General features: G+C 43.4%; 1 long non-coding RNA gene across 1 annotated transcript in view; it reads right to left on the reverse strand.

Annotated features, from left to right (window-relative positions):
* LOC308194928 overlaps window positions 1–14,455 on the reverse strand; it is a 350,222-nt gene that overhangs the window by 327,379 nt on the left and 8,388 nt on the right. Inside the window, exon 4 of the long non-coding RNA XR_013951068.1 lies at window positions 3,921–4,010. This is a non-coding gene — a long non-coding RNA (uncharacterized lncRNA). The remainder of the gene's footprint in view (window positions 1–3,920; window positions 4,011–14,455) is intronic.

The following is a 14,455-nucleotide window of genomic DNA, read 5'->3' on the forward strand; positions in this document are numbered from 1 at the left end:
TCCTGTCTTGGGAGGTTGGTTTGTTTGCCTTTTTTTTTTTTTTTTTAATTATCATTGTGGGTTTGTTTGTTTGTTTGTTTATTGTGACAGCAATAGGACCTGCAGCTCGGCTACATTAAGATGCGGACAAGTCCAAGAGACAGAAGCAAAGAACATACAGAAGAAGCATTACAGAGAAGAGAGACTCACACACACTTCATCAGGAAAAATCTCCATTCACTAAAATCACATCCTCTGAGAGAAATGTTCTGGGGTTGACTTGTCACCTCCATTTGCTTCTACACCTCTAAGAGCAGGTACTAGGTCAGTCAATGCATTTATTTCTCTTGCCTACATTGCTTCATCTCGAAGAAAAAAAAAAATCACAGTTCTACTCCCTGTTCTATAAGCAGCCCTCCTTTTCAGCTAACAGTATCATATCAGGAAAGAAGCAGGGAAGCAGAAAATTCAGAATTTCCGCACCTCAGCATTATCCAATATTAAAAATAAATAAATAAATAAAAATAGATAAATAATCAGAGAGTTGGATAGATTTTACCTCAATACACAAGAAAGGAGGGGGAAATAAAGCTGAAAACTCAGAACCTTTTGCAGAATGAAATTCTCATTTGATTCCTTTTTTTTTTATTATTTTTTATTTTTTTTTTAACAAATTGGGCGGAGTTACCACCTCATGGTCACCCTGGAGGAGGGGAACCAACATCCCATCCTTCTGCAAAGCATAAGAAAACCATAAACCTGCAACTCCAGTAGCTGAGGGAAAAGAAAAGCTCAGGGAGAGGAACATTCTCCAAAAGAACACATCTCCGAAGCAGGAGATGGTGTCAGCTTCCTCCCAACACCGCTGCATTGCAGGAAAGCCAAACATGCAGCTGGTTCTGGAGGACTTGGCAGCCCCACACATGGGCCATCCTTGCTGCAGATCCTGCATTTTGAGGGTGCAATACAAAGGATATTCAAAACCAGAGTGGCTGGAAACAAGGTACATCTGTGTCCAAGCTTTTCCTTTCTCTACTTCCTTTCGTCTCCAATTCTCTGTCCTGCCCAGACCTTCTTTTTGCAGAAATTGTCGTTGTTCCACTGACCATACTTGCACAGGATTTACTTCAGACAAGAAATACTTCTTCAATGGCAGCCAGATGTTTTTAGACCAGGTGAAATGCTACGTGCCTAATGTACTTACCCTGGCACTTCAGCCTGTTGCTTTGTACACTGGCTAACCTTTCAGCACAACAGCAAGACCCAGCATTTAACAGAGGTTTTACGAGGTATGGCAGAATATTTACAAAGATACTTTTGCTTCTGCTCAGGTGGGCATAAAAGGTGCTGACACACATGAACAACTAGCACCTCTTCTTTAAAAAAGTTAATGATTTAAGTGCTACGTACCTGCCGCTGCACTGGAAGCTGCTTGTGGTGAACTACAGCACAATGACAGAAGAGGTTCCCAGGAATATGGGATAAACACACTTTGTCATTACTTGGAGAACAGTGTGGAAATGTGTAAGCTCATAGAAGAAAACCTCTTGTTTCTATTGGAAACATTCTGTACAGGAAACAAGGGCATTCCCAGCAGACTTCCACCTGCTTGCTCGCTGTCAGACCTTCCAACTGCTTGGTCTTTTGAGGATGACAGTTTTTAATGGGGCAAGAGAGAGAACTATTAATTGGCTCTCATGCTGAAAAACTGGCCTCCAAATAGGCGCCCAAGGCCTGCACTGGCTACAGCAAGGCCTCTTACTTCCATTTGCAGTTCCCTCCTTCATGCCTACATTGAAATTATGCACTTCTCCATATACTTTCTGTTTCATTTCTGTCTGCTCTTGGCCTGCTTCAGTTTTCCTCTGGCATCCCAGCTCACTGTGTTCATCCCATGCTCCTGTCCCAGTTACCCAGGGGTCGCCCTGAAAGACCAAATGATGAGGGAGAGCCAAGCTGGTTGCTGCAGCGTGCCCAATTTGTATTCAGGGCACAGCCGGGGGACAGGCCCCGGCCTGAAGCCACAGCTTTAGGGATGCAGAGTTGGGCCAGTGAGGGAGAGCAAAGCTGCCTCCTCGCCGTTTCCAGCAGACATAAAACACAATTCCCAACATGTGCCCCTGAGAAAGAGGGGCTAGGGAGTGGAATTAATAGCCACCTAGCATACCGTGTACTAGATTGATGGGCTCAAGAAGCAACTAGAAAAAATAATACTGCATGCAAAGCAAAGGTGCAGGAAGAGGCTTATTGTGTTATTTGTGTAAGAGGAAGGGAGCAGGCGATGGGCCTCGAAGGCCTGCAGAGCAATTAAGCTCCCGTGCTGTTTTTGGATAGGCAGGGCTGGCCGCGGCTGCGACTTGTGTGCAAGCCCGCGGACATGGCAAGCTCCTCTCCGGAAGCCGCCGCCGCTGCTCTGACTCGGAGGCATCGCCTGCGAAAGCTGTCAGCACCAGAGCCAGTTATTCGACAGCGGAGATGGTGGCGGAGGGGGTGGGGACGGCAGCGGGTGGGCTGTGCCATGCACAAATGCGTGCCCAGGGGCTGGGGGGCCCAGCAGTGTCAGGAGGGGGTGCCGGTTGCAGGAGACACAGTGCCTGGCATTGCACATGGCTAAAGAGTGGAAGAGTACATCATTTCTTTCAACTCATCTTGCATTCAGCCAGCTGCATATAAATTTCCCTCTATCTCATCAAGCTCTCACTGTTTGGCCTCCTCTGACTGATATTGGCTCATCATACTTAATCTAGGGTGAAATTTCCTCGTCTGAGCTAAATTACTCGCAGCCATCAAGGGAAACGATATTTATTTTTCGTGGGGCTAATGACCTGTCCCCCGGACCCACCCACTGATGGTTATTTACTAGGGCCCAGATGCTTGGGCTCAAAATGAGTGCTAATGTCAGCGGGGGCCATTTCTCATTCAGGTCTCTGATTGAATTGGAGCGATCCCATTGACATTGACTCTGTGACTTTTAAGGCCATTACCCTCAGCAAGAGATGAACCTCTCATCATTGCTCCAACACTGACAGCTGATTAGCGACAAATTACAAGCGGGAAGAACCGAAGACTTCGTTGGGTGAGGGTGGGAAGTGGGGGGAGAAGAGGAGGAGGGATTCGGAGGAGGCAGGGGAAAGCGCACGGTCGGGGAAGGTAGAATAAGTAGCAAAGGAGTAGGAAGGAGTGGGAGGAGAGAGCGCCGCTGAGACGCCGATGCAGCCTGTTGGCACTGGTACTGCTCCGCAGGCTTTCGCTGAATGCAGAACAGGGCTTGGAGCCAAAAGTCGGAGCGAGCCAGTGAAGATGCACACCGATCTCAGGGGCTTTGAATGTAAGGGCCAGGAGGAAGAAACTCCACTTGGGGTCAGCGAGTGAGGAACAGACAACAGGGCCAAGCCACAGCTGGGTTCCCCAAGTGCCACCCGAGGGGACAAGCAGAGAGCTCAGGGGCTATGCTCAGATTCTCGCAGGAACCGCTAGTCCCGTGAAGACAGAAAAATCTCCAGGAAGGCAAAAAGCTGTTTCTATGGACCGAGAGCTCCAGGACCAAGTATGGCTCTGCCACCAGCTCTCACTGCACTCCCTCTGCCAGTCCCCTCACCTTGCTGCCTTGGTTTCCCCGCTAGGGAGCTGGGTGGTCACAACTGACACCAACCCAGGCAGCATCTGCCTACAGCTATCAGCCACCGATGCTGACACACAAAACACTTCCCAAGCTGATGAAAAAGCTGCCTGACAGCCCCACTACGTGTTTCAGTCACGACCCTTGCATTTTCAGTGTTCCTAGTTAGAGGGCAATAAATAGCACAAACACAGCCATAAACAATCACAGCACACCGCCATCGTGACATATTTTGCCAAGCACAGCAAGACCCTGGTTTCTTCTTTTACTGTTATTACAGAACCTAAGGATAACGTTTTGAATAATTCTGGGCTGCACTCACAGTTTTGTTTCTAACCACAGAAATGGATCCGCTCCTGATGTGAACCACAGTTGCCGGCCAGTAACACGCACCAGCTTTCTGTATCAGCTTCTGCAAGAGAAAGGAGTGGATGTTATGATAAAGCTACCAGAGAAAAAATCTATACCTTAAAAATGCTACCCACTGTGGATACGGTTCTTCTTATCTGGATGATTTGTGATGCAGACTTGGCTCCCCCAGGTAAAAGGGAATATTTTTAGTGACACAATTAATATAAATGGAGCCATCCTGAAAGGCATTACAAGGAGGCTTGTTGCTCTGCAGTCCTGCATAAATAGGCTTGGAGATGCTTTACAGCTCACAAAACACCAGGCCCATTTAAGAGAACAAGCAGCATGAAATACAAACAGAGAAAATGCTTGCGAGGCTGAACTGCTACAGTCACAAGTGCCCTCCCTGAATTAAAAACTGGCTTTGGACACTTGGGCAAACAAATGCAGTATGCCTAAGTACAGCCACAGCATGCTGTGTGAGCAGCTGAGCTGTGATTTCTGGTACTCGAGATCTGAAAATCCAAATGGAGTTTCAACAGCAGCCACGTTTGTCTGAATCTCACCCCTCATCTGAAGACAAGTTGCTATGAGGGAATCTGAGCTTGTGGCCAAACCTCACCTTGCTGCTCCTTGACAGCTGTATCTGGAAAGTCTCTGTCAGTGTTTCTGAGCAAAAATAGCAAAAGCAGTTCCATTCCTCTCCCGTCTCCTATCCTTTCACCCTGCTCTCCACACCATTTCTTTTACTGAGCTCAGAAAAGATATCGCATACTCAGACACCCTAAAAACCTCCTGGGGACTTGGCAATGCGCAACGTATTGGACTAGCTGTACAACTCACTGTGTTTTATGGAGTGCTTAGAACAACTGTGATCTCAATTACACTGATGCAAGTCTAGAGCTAATCCATTCACGTACATTGAGCCAACCTGCGGCAGAGCTGAAGGCTCTGCAATCAGATTTGGCTCGTGTTGACAAATGGATGCATGCTTTGTTACAGTGAATGACTAGCAACCCCAGACAGCGCTCTTTACATGTTACAAGCCCTCTCCCATGTTCTGTCATGTGTGTTGAACACTTGGTGGCTTCCACAGAATATCCTACAAGAGAACGCTGGTTGCCATTTTTACGTGAACATCAGCCATCGCAAACATACCAGCGTGAAAGATGTACTAGGGTATGAACGTGCATCCTCTTGGCAGCCCAGGTCTGATCCTGATGGGAAGTTTCCTGGAGTATGGCCTATGTTTTAAGACATCCAAGTAGCAAAATTTCCTCTTAAGGCTGCACCTCTGTGGCCTCAGTCCTCACTGAGATTCTCCCCATTGGGAACTCAAAAATCTAGGATTGTCCCTTCCTCTTATTGAATTTCAATCTATCCACAGCAGCCCATCAGTATGCAAGGAACTCATGTGCCCCTTTAGCACCTGTCAAACTTGTGTTGAGAGAAAGCATTGCCATAAACCCTTTTCCCAGCATTGCACACTTCCCCTCTCCCGAGGCAGGACGATGTGTGCCTGGAGCAATCTCCACAGAAATCAAAAGTTTCTCTGAAAAAACAGACTGGGTTTTATGAGGTTTTTGTTTGCTTGTTGGCTTTTTTTTTTTGGTTTCTTCTTTAAAGTGAGGACAAAACAGATTGACTAACATTCAGTAAGGTCAGAACATTCAGCTGTTCTGGTGTAGAAGAATGCTTACACCTTCCTATTTAAATCAATCTTTTCTCAAAAATAGGACAGAAACGGAGTATCATTTCCCCTGGGAATTCAATTCCTCAACACATGTAGTCCTGAGGAGCTTTTGTCCTCTTTTAGAATTGAAAAGATACCTAAGTAACTGAAACACACCTAGTTGCCACTTGACCAACAAAACTCTATCCATTCACTAACTGAAGCATCACATCACTTTGTAGTCAAACTACACATCACTTTGTAGTCAAACTACACCTCAGAGCATACAAATACTGCAAAAGATCTTGCATCGTACCTTAAAAGAAAAATAAATGAATAAAAAGGAAAAGAAGAGTTTTCTTGTAACACAGTCTGCAAAACCAAAATGAAGCTTGCCAGTCTTTGGTCTTTTGAGCTAAGCTGACAGGTAAAAGCAGATCTAATTTCCAGCTCATAAGCAGCAGCAGGAAAGAAAAGCTGATGGAGTGCCTGACTGCCTGTGTGAGCCGCACAGTTGCTGGGGTGGGCCTGTACGACCACGCATCCAAACAGGCTAATGTTCCCCTTACCAGCCTGATTGGTCAATTTGGATGACATATTTTGGGCATCTCTGCTTACTCAGTGACTGCAACTTGTACACCGTCCACAAATCCCCATCTGCATCTACAGATGGTCCACTTTTTTTTTTTTCTTCCTTCCTTCATTGTGTCTAACAGCTCTTCAGGGTTGCAGAAAAGAGAGACAGAGATGTGGTTTTACTGTACCCTGCTCCAGAAGCCAGGTAGACATTAAATTCAACTGACGTAAAGAAAACTGAAATTCTCAATCTGCAATACTGTTTATTCTGCGCCGAAAAAACTAGTTCTCCAGTTCCAGCTCTCACACAAAGCACAATATAGCAGCAGCATCTAAACACTAACAAACATTTGCTGTGGGACAAAACAACCAAAAAAACCCTTCCGAGTTTTTAACTATGTGACATTCATTTTTACTTTAATATTGCATGTACTTTATTCCACACTTTGTAAAATGTTCTCTTTTTCTGTGCCTTATGAGGCATGACAAGATCTACTCAAATCTGGGGATACTTGACAAATGCTGAATCATCTGGTGAAGTGCTACAGGGAAACCAGGCTCGTTTTATCCATGCTGCAAAATATCTACCTGTTTTCACATTTCCCCATTCATAACTGTTTATTTTCTTCTTCACTGAGAAGAAAATACTGATACACCAAAGATTAAAAAAAAAAAAATTGATTCATCATTCATTTTGTTTTATTTTGCTTAAGTTGTAGTGAAATTGTATCAAAAACACAGGAAACAAATCAAATTGGGAAGACTAAAGGAACTTGTTCTCCATGGGCATATACTCACACATACACTGCTTATTCTGAAGTCAGAAGTTGATTTACCTGTACGGCAGTACCTAACGTTGAGCAGTTAGTGCTGTCAACCAAGTTATTTTCAAGAGTCAGGGCTTTTTGCCTATGAATTTAGAAAAAGCATTTACTAGGACCAACCCATCCTGCCTTGCTACATCCTCGCTCCTCTTTCACTCTGGAGAAGGCTGAATTTGCAACGATCTTTGCATGTACATCCTCCTGCAGGATGCCGCTGTCACTACTGAGGTACGTTTTTCAACTATCATACATTACATTCCTTTACACCACAAACATCTTTTCCTTCACCATTTTTCAGTATATACCCTTGGAAGAATTCTGCATTTGTAGGGGACCACCTTGAGCAGCCTCAGTGAAATTTAATTTACATTGATTCAACCCTGAAAACACACCTCGTGATATTTTGCCAGCTGGTCCCCAAACTATTATTCCATTTTTAAAATGCAGACCATTTTGGTTTTAATCACACACTTGTATTTTGAGTTGGGTGCACTGTAATCCATGGAGTTCTGTAATTTTCCACTTCATTTATTTTGGATTTAATGAGCTGGTAATAATGTATATTTCCAGCAGACTGCCTGAAATGTGGAGCAGAAAGTCACAAAAGTGAAGAACTTAGGGAGGGAAAATTCCTGCCTGAACTTCTGTGGAAATAAAATAAACGAACACTAAGACATGAAATATTGAAGAGAAATGTGCCAGGTACCACTGCGTGAAAGCTGTGGATAAATGCTGATTTGATTTCTTTTAAGTACTAGTTAATATCGAAGAAGTCAGACTGCACCTCAATACAGCACCAATTGCAACCACAATGTTTAACAGCACAGGAGAAATGCTCTCTTCAGCAAAGCCTTTGGTCCAGTTCTCATTGCAATTGACCTGCAAGGGCTCAGAGGAGTGTCCAAAGTCAGGCTCCTATCTTTTACCTGGGCAGCTAGGCAAAGGGTTTGATTGTCTAGGGCTGAGCAAGCAGCAGCTCTCAATGGGATCTGAAAATTAGGCCATTTAATTAGATTCTAAAATATGTGGCACTACTACTTATCTTGAAGCATACCCTGAAGTACATACCTATAATTTCTTTCAGGGGTCAAAGATACCAATTGCTTTTCCTCTACTCTAGAAAAGTAACAAAGTTTGATCACAAGTACTAGAAAAAGTTTCCCGTGTTAAATGCTTGTTTCTGTCATGTTTGTGCTCTTCTGCTCCCTCTGGCCATGCACAATTGATGCTAACATGTCATTAAGCCACTGAAATGTGTTTGTTTGTTTGTTTGTTTGCCAAAGATAGCAAGGATTAAATATCTACGAAGTGGTTGTTCTTCATGTGAAAATACATGGTGTACACCCTTGTTTAACTTTAGAATTCAATACGAAAATCTGCATCGTCTGGTATAGCTTTGTTTTAAATTCAGTAACAGGTTAAAAATCAGCTCTGCTCTCTATTCTTTGTCAGTCCCACCAAGAAAAGAGGAAGTATTTACGGCAGCTATGTTAGACAACCATGCTCCCTGTGAGCATGTACAAACCAAATTGTGATTTCAGCATGGCTACTCCAGCGAGGATCCGGCCTGTTCAGCTTGTGTCATCTAGGTTTCAAGAGGAAACTTGGCAAGGAACCTTGCCTGTGTCTTTAACAGTGAAACTGTTTTTAAGGTCGATGTGTAAAATACTAGTTTAAATGCTACATTCACAGTCCTGCTCTGCAAACTGTAAACACAAGCTGATTAGCCCAAGACATTTTCCCCAATAATTAGAGTCACTCCTTTGTGTTTAAAAAAAAAAAAAAAACAACAACCAACAACAACAAGCACCCAACACACACCACACACACTTAAGGAAAAAAATTGATGTGGAATATTTTCAATGCTCTGCATAGAGCTCTATGAATAATGTGGCTGTGCTAATTGGTACCCATTAGGACAGGGAATCAGAATCCCACTGCCCCAAACAGACTGCCTTTTCCTGATAATTATAATGCTAGGAAGCAAACCCCCAACAATTTCAGGACTAATCACAGAGAATATTGTATATAGTGTAACGTTGTATTATTCCAAAAGGTAATGAAATTCCAGGAAACATCAGATGCAGCAGGTACATGAAGATAATTTTGTTTTTATAACCAATTTCAGGCAGATAAATACTAGAATCCTTTCCAATTTTCCCCCCATGAAACTAAAGTGTCACTGAGATTTACAGCCCCCTCAAGTTCTCTTTTCAAAGGAACATTCATTTACATAAACAGATAATCCCAGATAAAAATTTCCATTAGACAAAGGTGAAATGGATCAATTTTCTCTGCCAAGACAAATCTTAAATCTTGAACAGATAGGGTCATTATTACACCAGGCCCATTTCAGAAATAATGTATTAAAAAAAAATCATCCGATAGCAGCCATTTCCAGCTTTCCAATTATCTTTAAGAAAAGCTTATTCTGTGGACAATAAAGCACATTACTGCACAATATGATACAGTCCATAAAGATCACAATGTTTTATGAAAGGTTAAAGAAAGCTCAGCACATTTAGGGGAATGTCATAACCCACAAAGTCTTTCAAGACTTAACTGAACCCATGCGCAGGCTGTGCAAATATTGTGCTACGGTTTGCAGTGCTCCTCTTTTGGTATCAAAACAGTGCTCTAGGAAGCATATGCCACCCTGGTTCCTCCCTGGAAATCAGGTATCCACATGCCATAAAAATAGGAGGTGCTTGCACAGCTCTTCTTCCTCTGGGGACGAAGTTAATTCATCCGTCCTTTTTTTACGTGCTGGGGAGGAAAGCACAGTCGCTTAGGAGCACTTACCAAAATGTGTGGTCCCTCTGCCCTTGTCTTCAAGACCACGTGGTTCTCCTCAAACCATAGGGATGTTTGACCACGCAAAGGCCACCGTCTGTCTCACCCTGCACATTGCCCTTCCATCTCCACCTCTACCCTCAAGCCAGTTTTGGCGTTAACAAGGCAGAAGCAAAAGCACAGCCTCTCCCCAGCCTCTGACCACCCGTTGGACCCCTTGCTCCCACACAGCCGCAGCCCTCGGTGCGAAGGCAGAGCAGAGTGACTGGCAACCCTTGCCCAACACTGTGGGGACAGAGAGAGGCAAGGCAGTGGGGCAGGAACACCCTCCTGCCGCCAAGACACTGTGCTGCTCTCAAGTGCCACACAAGTTTGTCAGGCCCCCGGGAATGGGGTTTATGAGGGGTGACAGCAGCGAGGAGGAAGTGCCAGAAATCACTGCCTAATAGACACGGCCATCAAAGCAAAAACAAGCAGCAACATAGCCGACTCCTGTTTTCATCTAAGAGAAATCAGATTTATTTGCCATTTAACTATCTGTTCATCACGTGCACAATGGGGAGAGCAGTTACAGGGGACTGAATGAAAGCTGGCTAGTGGCAAGAAAAGAAATCCAGGAGAGAACCTGCAGAAGGCTTTGTACCAGCCAGCACCGAATCCAGCCCTACAAAGTGCCAAGTGTTCTCACAAATTAAGGTGATGAGGCTGCACAAATCTCTCCAAGAGCTTTTGAGACCACTGCGCTTTAGGTCTGTGGATGTTCTGTCACTAACTGTGGAATACAAGAAATGAGAATTACCCGAAATGAAAAGCAAACCAACCTGCATACCTGGACATGCTTTTCCAAACAGTTTTCCACTGTACCACAGTGCACGGCCAAGTTATTTTCATTTCTTCGTTAAGGGCAACTCAAGACCTTTGTGTGACCTGAACCCTATATGGCTCTCTCCTGAGAGGGGTCCTCATTCAGTGACTTTGTCTCTCACGTCTTCCACCCTATCTTTCCTTTTCATGTTCTTCTTGGGGTTCTTCTTTTGAACTCAAAGCCCTGATGAACAGAGGCTGTTTGCCTTTACAGCGGCTAGCACTCAGGGTGCCCAGTTTCCTGCCTGCTCATCACCACATTAGAAAATGCCACGTTGGTGGAGTAACTGCAACCATATTTATTTCTGAAAGGGAGTCCACCATCTCCCTCTCTAAGTTGCAATAAAGAGGTGGACCTGCACAAGGAGTTTCCTAGGAGTTTCTGTTCAAGGCTCCTCTGTTTTTTCTTCTTTTAGATTTTTTTTTTTTTTTAAGACTTTGACCTAAAGGTCAGTTTCTTCACAGGAGCGATTGACTCAAGCAACTGCTATAATAAAGACTGGTCATGGTGCTCCCTCTGGGGCTCCATTTCCCAAAGCTGTTATACAGCGGTTGTATTTTTGAATCCCTCAGGGAGAAAGTTGCCCCATTTGCAAGAGAACAGCTGGAGCTGTAGGAGTATCCAAAGGGCTAGCTCGTTGTTCTGTAAGACAACTAAAATTCACAGAGAAAACATTTATACTTGTGGCAATAACATTTCTCTATTCAGTCTACAGTTAGCTACCAAAAACAGAGACATAGCAAATTGGAAAGGAAAACCTACCTATCTGGAGTGCCTAAAAGCTGTTAAAACAAGTCAATGTATGACCAGTAACCAAAAGTTTCTTCCTACACTGCCAGAAGTGCAAATACCTTTTATTGACACTGAAAGAAAAACTTGACATTATACAACCATGTAATTGTAGTGTTTGATATAGCTGTGTATCCACTGCATTAGCTAGTTGACAGCACTGATGCTGAATAAAACTATACATGCTGTAAAAAATTAACACTACTCTGAAATTACATCTGGTCAGATTTTTCAAGCAAAGTTTGTGCTTCTCTTTCTGTCCTGTATAAACAGGATAAAAAAACTGTTGCTTTCTTTCAGAAGTCAAAAGAAATTGTGAACTATTAAAAGAATCCCTTTATGCAAAATATCTGAATGAGTAAAGGGATGCCATCTGTTTTAAAAAAGGTGATGTTCTGTAAACTAAATAAATGCCCCAGTGGTGAATTTAAATAACTACTTTAAAATAACCACAGAAAAGATATCTGTTCTATCCCACTATAAATAGCAAAATGCTCAGAAACATCAAAGTTCCTTTTCAACTTTTTAACTCTCTTAGCCCGTGTTGAAAGGATTATTACAGTTCAAAGAAGATGCAATAAAGTAAAAGATAAATCAGAACCTCACCTCTACCAACTCTTTTTCAGATATCAAGACTCTGTGGTTTGGGAACATGTAAGCCTTTACAAGAGGTATGCCCTTTCTGAGAAGGACGGAATTTTTACCTTGCTAGCAGGTTTGTACAGGGGAGAACAGATCTCAAAAAGGATGTGTGATTTACGGACCATTGCACAAAAGTCACTGTAGAGGAAAGACTTGGGTTGCACAAATAGGGGTCACTGGATCATCTTTCACCTCTATATATGGTCCCAAATGCTTCTGAACAAAACAGGCAATTGCTGTTACTGAGAAATGCAAACCAAATCAAATCACAGGCTTTCCCTGTGATCCAATGCAACTATGGAAGATCAAGATGGGGTCTACTATGCTTCACGATGCACCATTATCACCTGAATTCGGATTGGCTGAAGACGCAGGAATCACATGGAAAGAAAAATAATTTTCATTTTTGAAATTGTCAGGCTATGTGATTAAAGCTCTCCAGCACAAAAATCAGCATGGGTTGAATAACCAGACACTCTCTAGAATACAGTAAATACCTGTCTTCATAATTTCACAAAGTTGATTCATTTATAAGGTGCGAAAAATCTTCCAAGTAGAGCCATACTTTCTTTAACTGTTATTTGAAACTTTGTTAGTGTGCGGAAATAGTTACTATTGCAATAGCTGCAGTATCAGTCATAACATCTAATGATGTGGAGATTGTTGCCTTATAAAATTCACAGCTGGGTAGCTACATGGCTCAAGGCTAAAACCTATTTTAAAATCCAGTGTTTTAGGAGGGAGAGTGTTTATTAAAACATTTTGCCTATTAAAAATATATGACACATCATCGGTCATTCCATGTGATGCAGTGCCAGCCCTTTTTTAGGCAGTCCACTTGGGATAACTGCTGAAAACCTGGCCAGCCTGTTTGAAAAGTCCACATCCTAATCATTTACTAGTCCATCAAAAAAAAAAAAACAAAAACAAAAACAAACAAGCATTCCAGCAGCCTGAAAGAAACTCACCAATGCTCCTCACACAGCGTGCCCAGAAACTTGCACTCACATACAGCCACAGTGGGTCTCTTCCCACTGATTGACGTTCAAAAAGGGAATAACGCTTGATCCGCTTGTGTCAGAAGTTACACTGAAATAATGAGGCTGCAGCTCTTTCAGGGGTGGAGTGGTGAACATGATGGAGAGAGAAATGCCAAAACACATTCTCTCAGTGATTTCACGGTATTTGGCATCTGTTTCCACGAGTTGATGTGTATCTTAAAACTTGGAGAACACAAGGACAAAGACTATGAGGCTAAACAAAGATGAAAACTGCTGTCTGTTCTACCAGGCACCCCTCTGCATTGTGTAAGGACAGCCTTTAAAACTTCACAGTAAGGATCCCAGCTTTCACGGGTGAACACCAAACAAGTAGTCCCGCACAGAGGTCAGTGGGACTACCAGACTGATGGATTCTGTGACAGAGTCCACCACCCAGTCCCACACCAGAAACAGCTACTGTGTCTGCAACCATTGTTGGAGAGAACTATCCAACTAAGAGGACTCGCTCCCTGAACTGCTGACTGAGCTTCTGGGAATGAAAGGGCAGCTGAGGAGTATGAGAGTGAATGCAGATTAGCCTGAGTGAATCCACGGAGGGCGGCGTCACCTCAGATCAGAGGAGGCGATGGTGGTCTGTTCCATCTTCGCTATGTCACACGCAGCCACATTTTTAACTGAGGTAGAGTTACCTGCTCTTCCTACCCTGTATGCAGAAGAGAGAGCCAAACCCAGAAGAGACCCAACAAACCAGATAGCTGTTAAAATGTTTTCCTGTAGGGGTTTCCTCAGGGAAGCTCAAGGGAGAGATGCACACAAATATATCCTAAGGACCCAAGAAAACACAGCCCATCCAACAGGCCTTTGGTTTTAAAAGGCAGAAGTTAAACTTATGCTTTGGACTAACCCTTCAGCATGAAGAACACAATGTATTATGCTTTAAACAAAAATGTCACCACTGCCGATATCCAGGAAAATAACCCCAACCTCATTGCACGTCCTCTTGTATGACAAAGCATGGATGCTGTTATTCATATTCATACTGTACGAGTGTTCCCAAAATGTCAGCCTTTCCTAATGATACTAAAGTGATTGGAAATTAAAGTGCAGTTCTGGGCAGGAAAGGGACTCTATTTAAAAAAGAGAGAGACAGACAGAGACCGTGGCCATTGCCCATAGCTGTTCCTAACTGTCTTCCAAGTTCTATCTATTAACTAAGCTTATGTACAAAAGCCATTTTTTTAACTACTGTCAGCACTGCAGAGCCGATACGGCAGCAATAGAGCAAGCTGTTCTGCCTCATGCCTCATCAACATTTCTCACAGTCTGTATCAAAGCATGAACATT

Source organism: Anser brachyrhynchus, assembly GCF_964034855.1.
Source record: "Anser brachyrhynchus genome assembly, chromosome: 4".
Lineage (NCBI taxonomy): Eukaryota > Metazoa > Chordata > Aves > Anseriformes > Anatidae > Anser > Anser brachyrhynchus.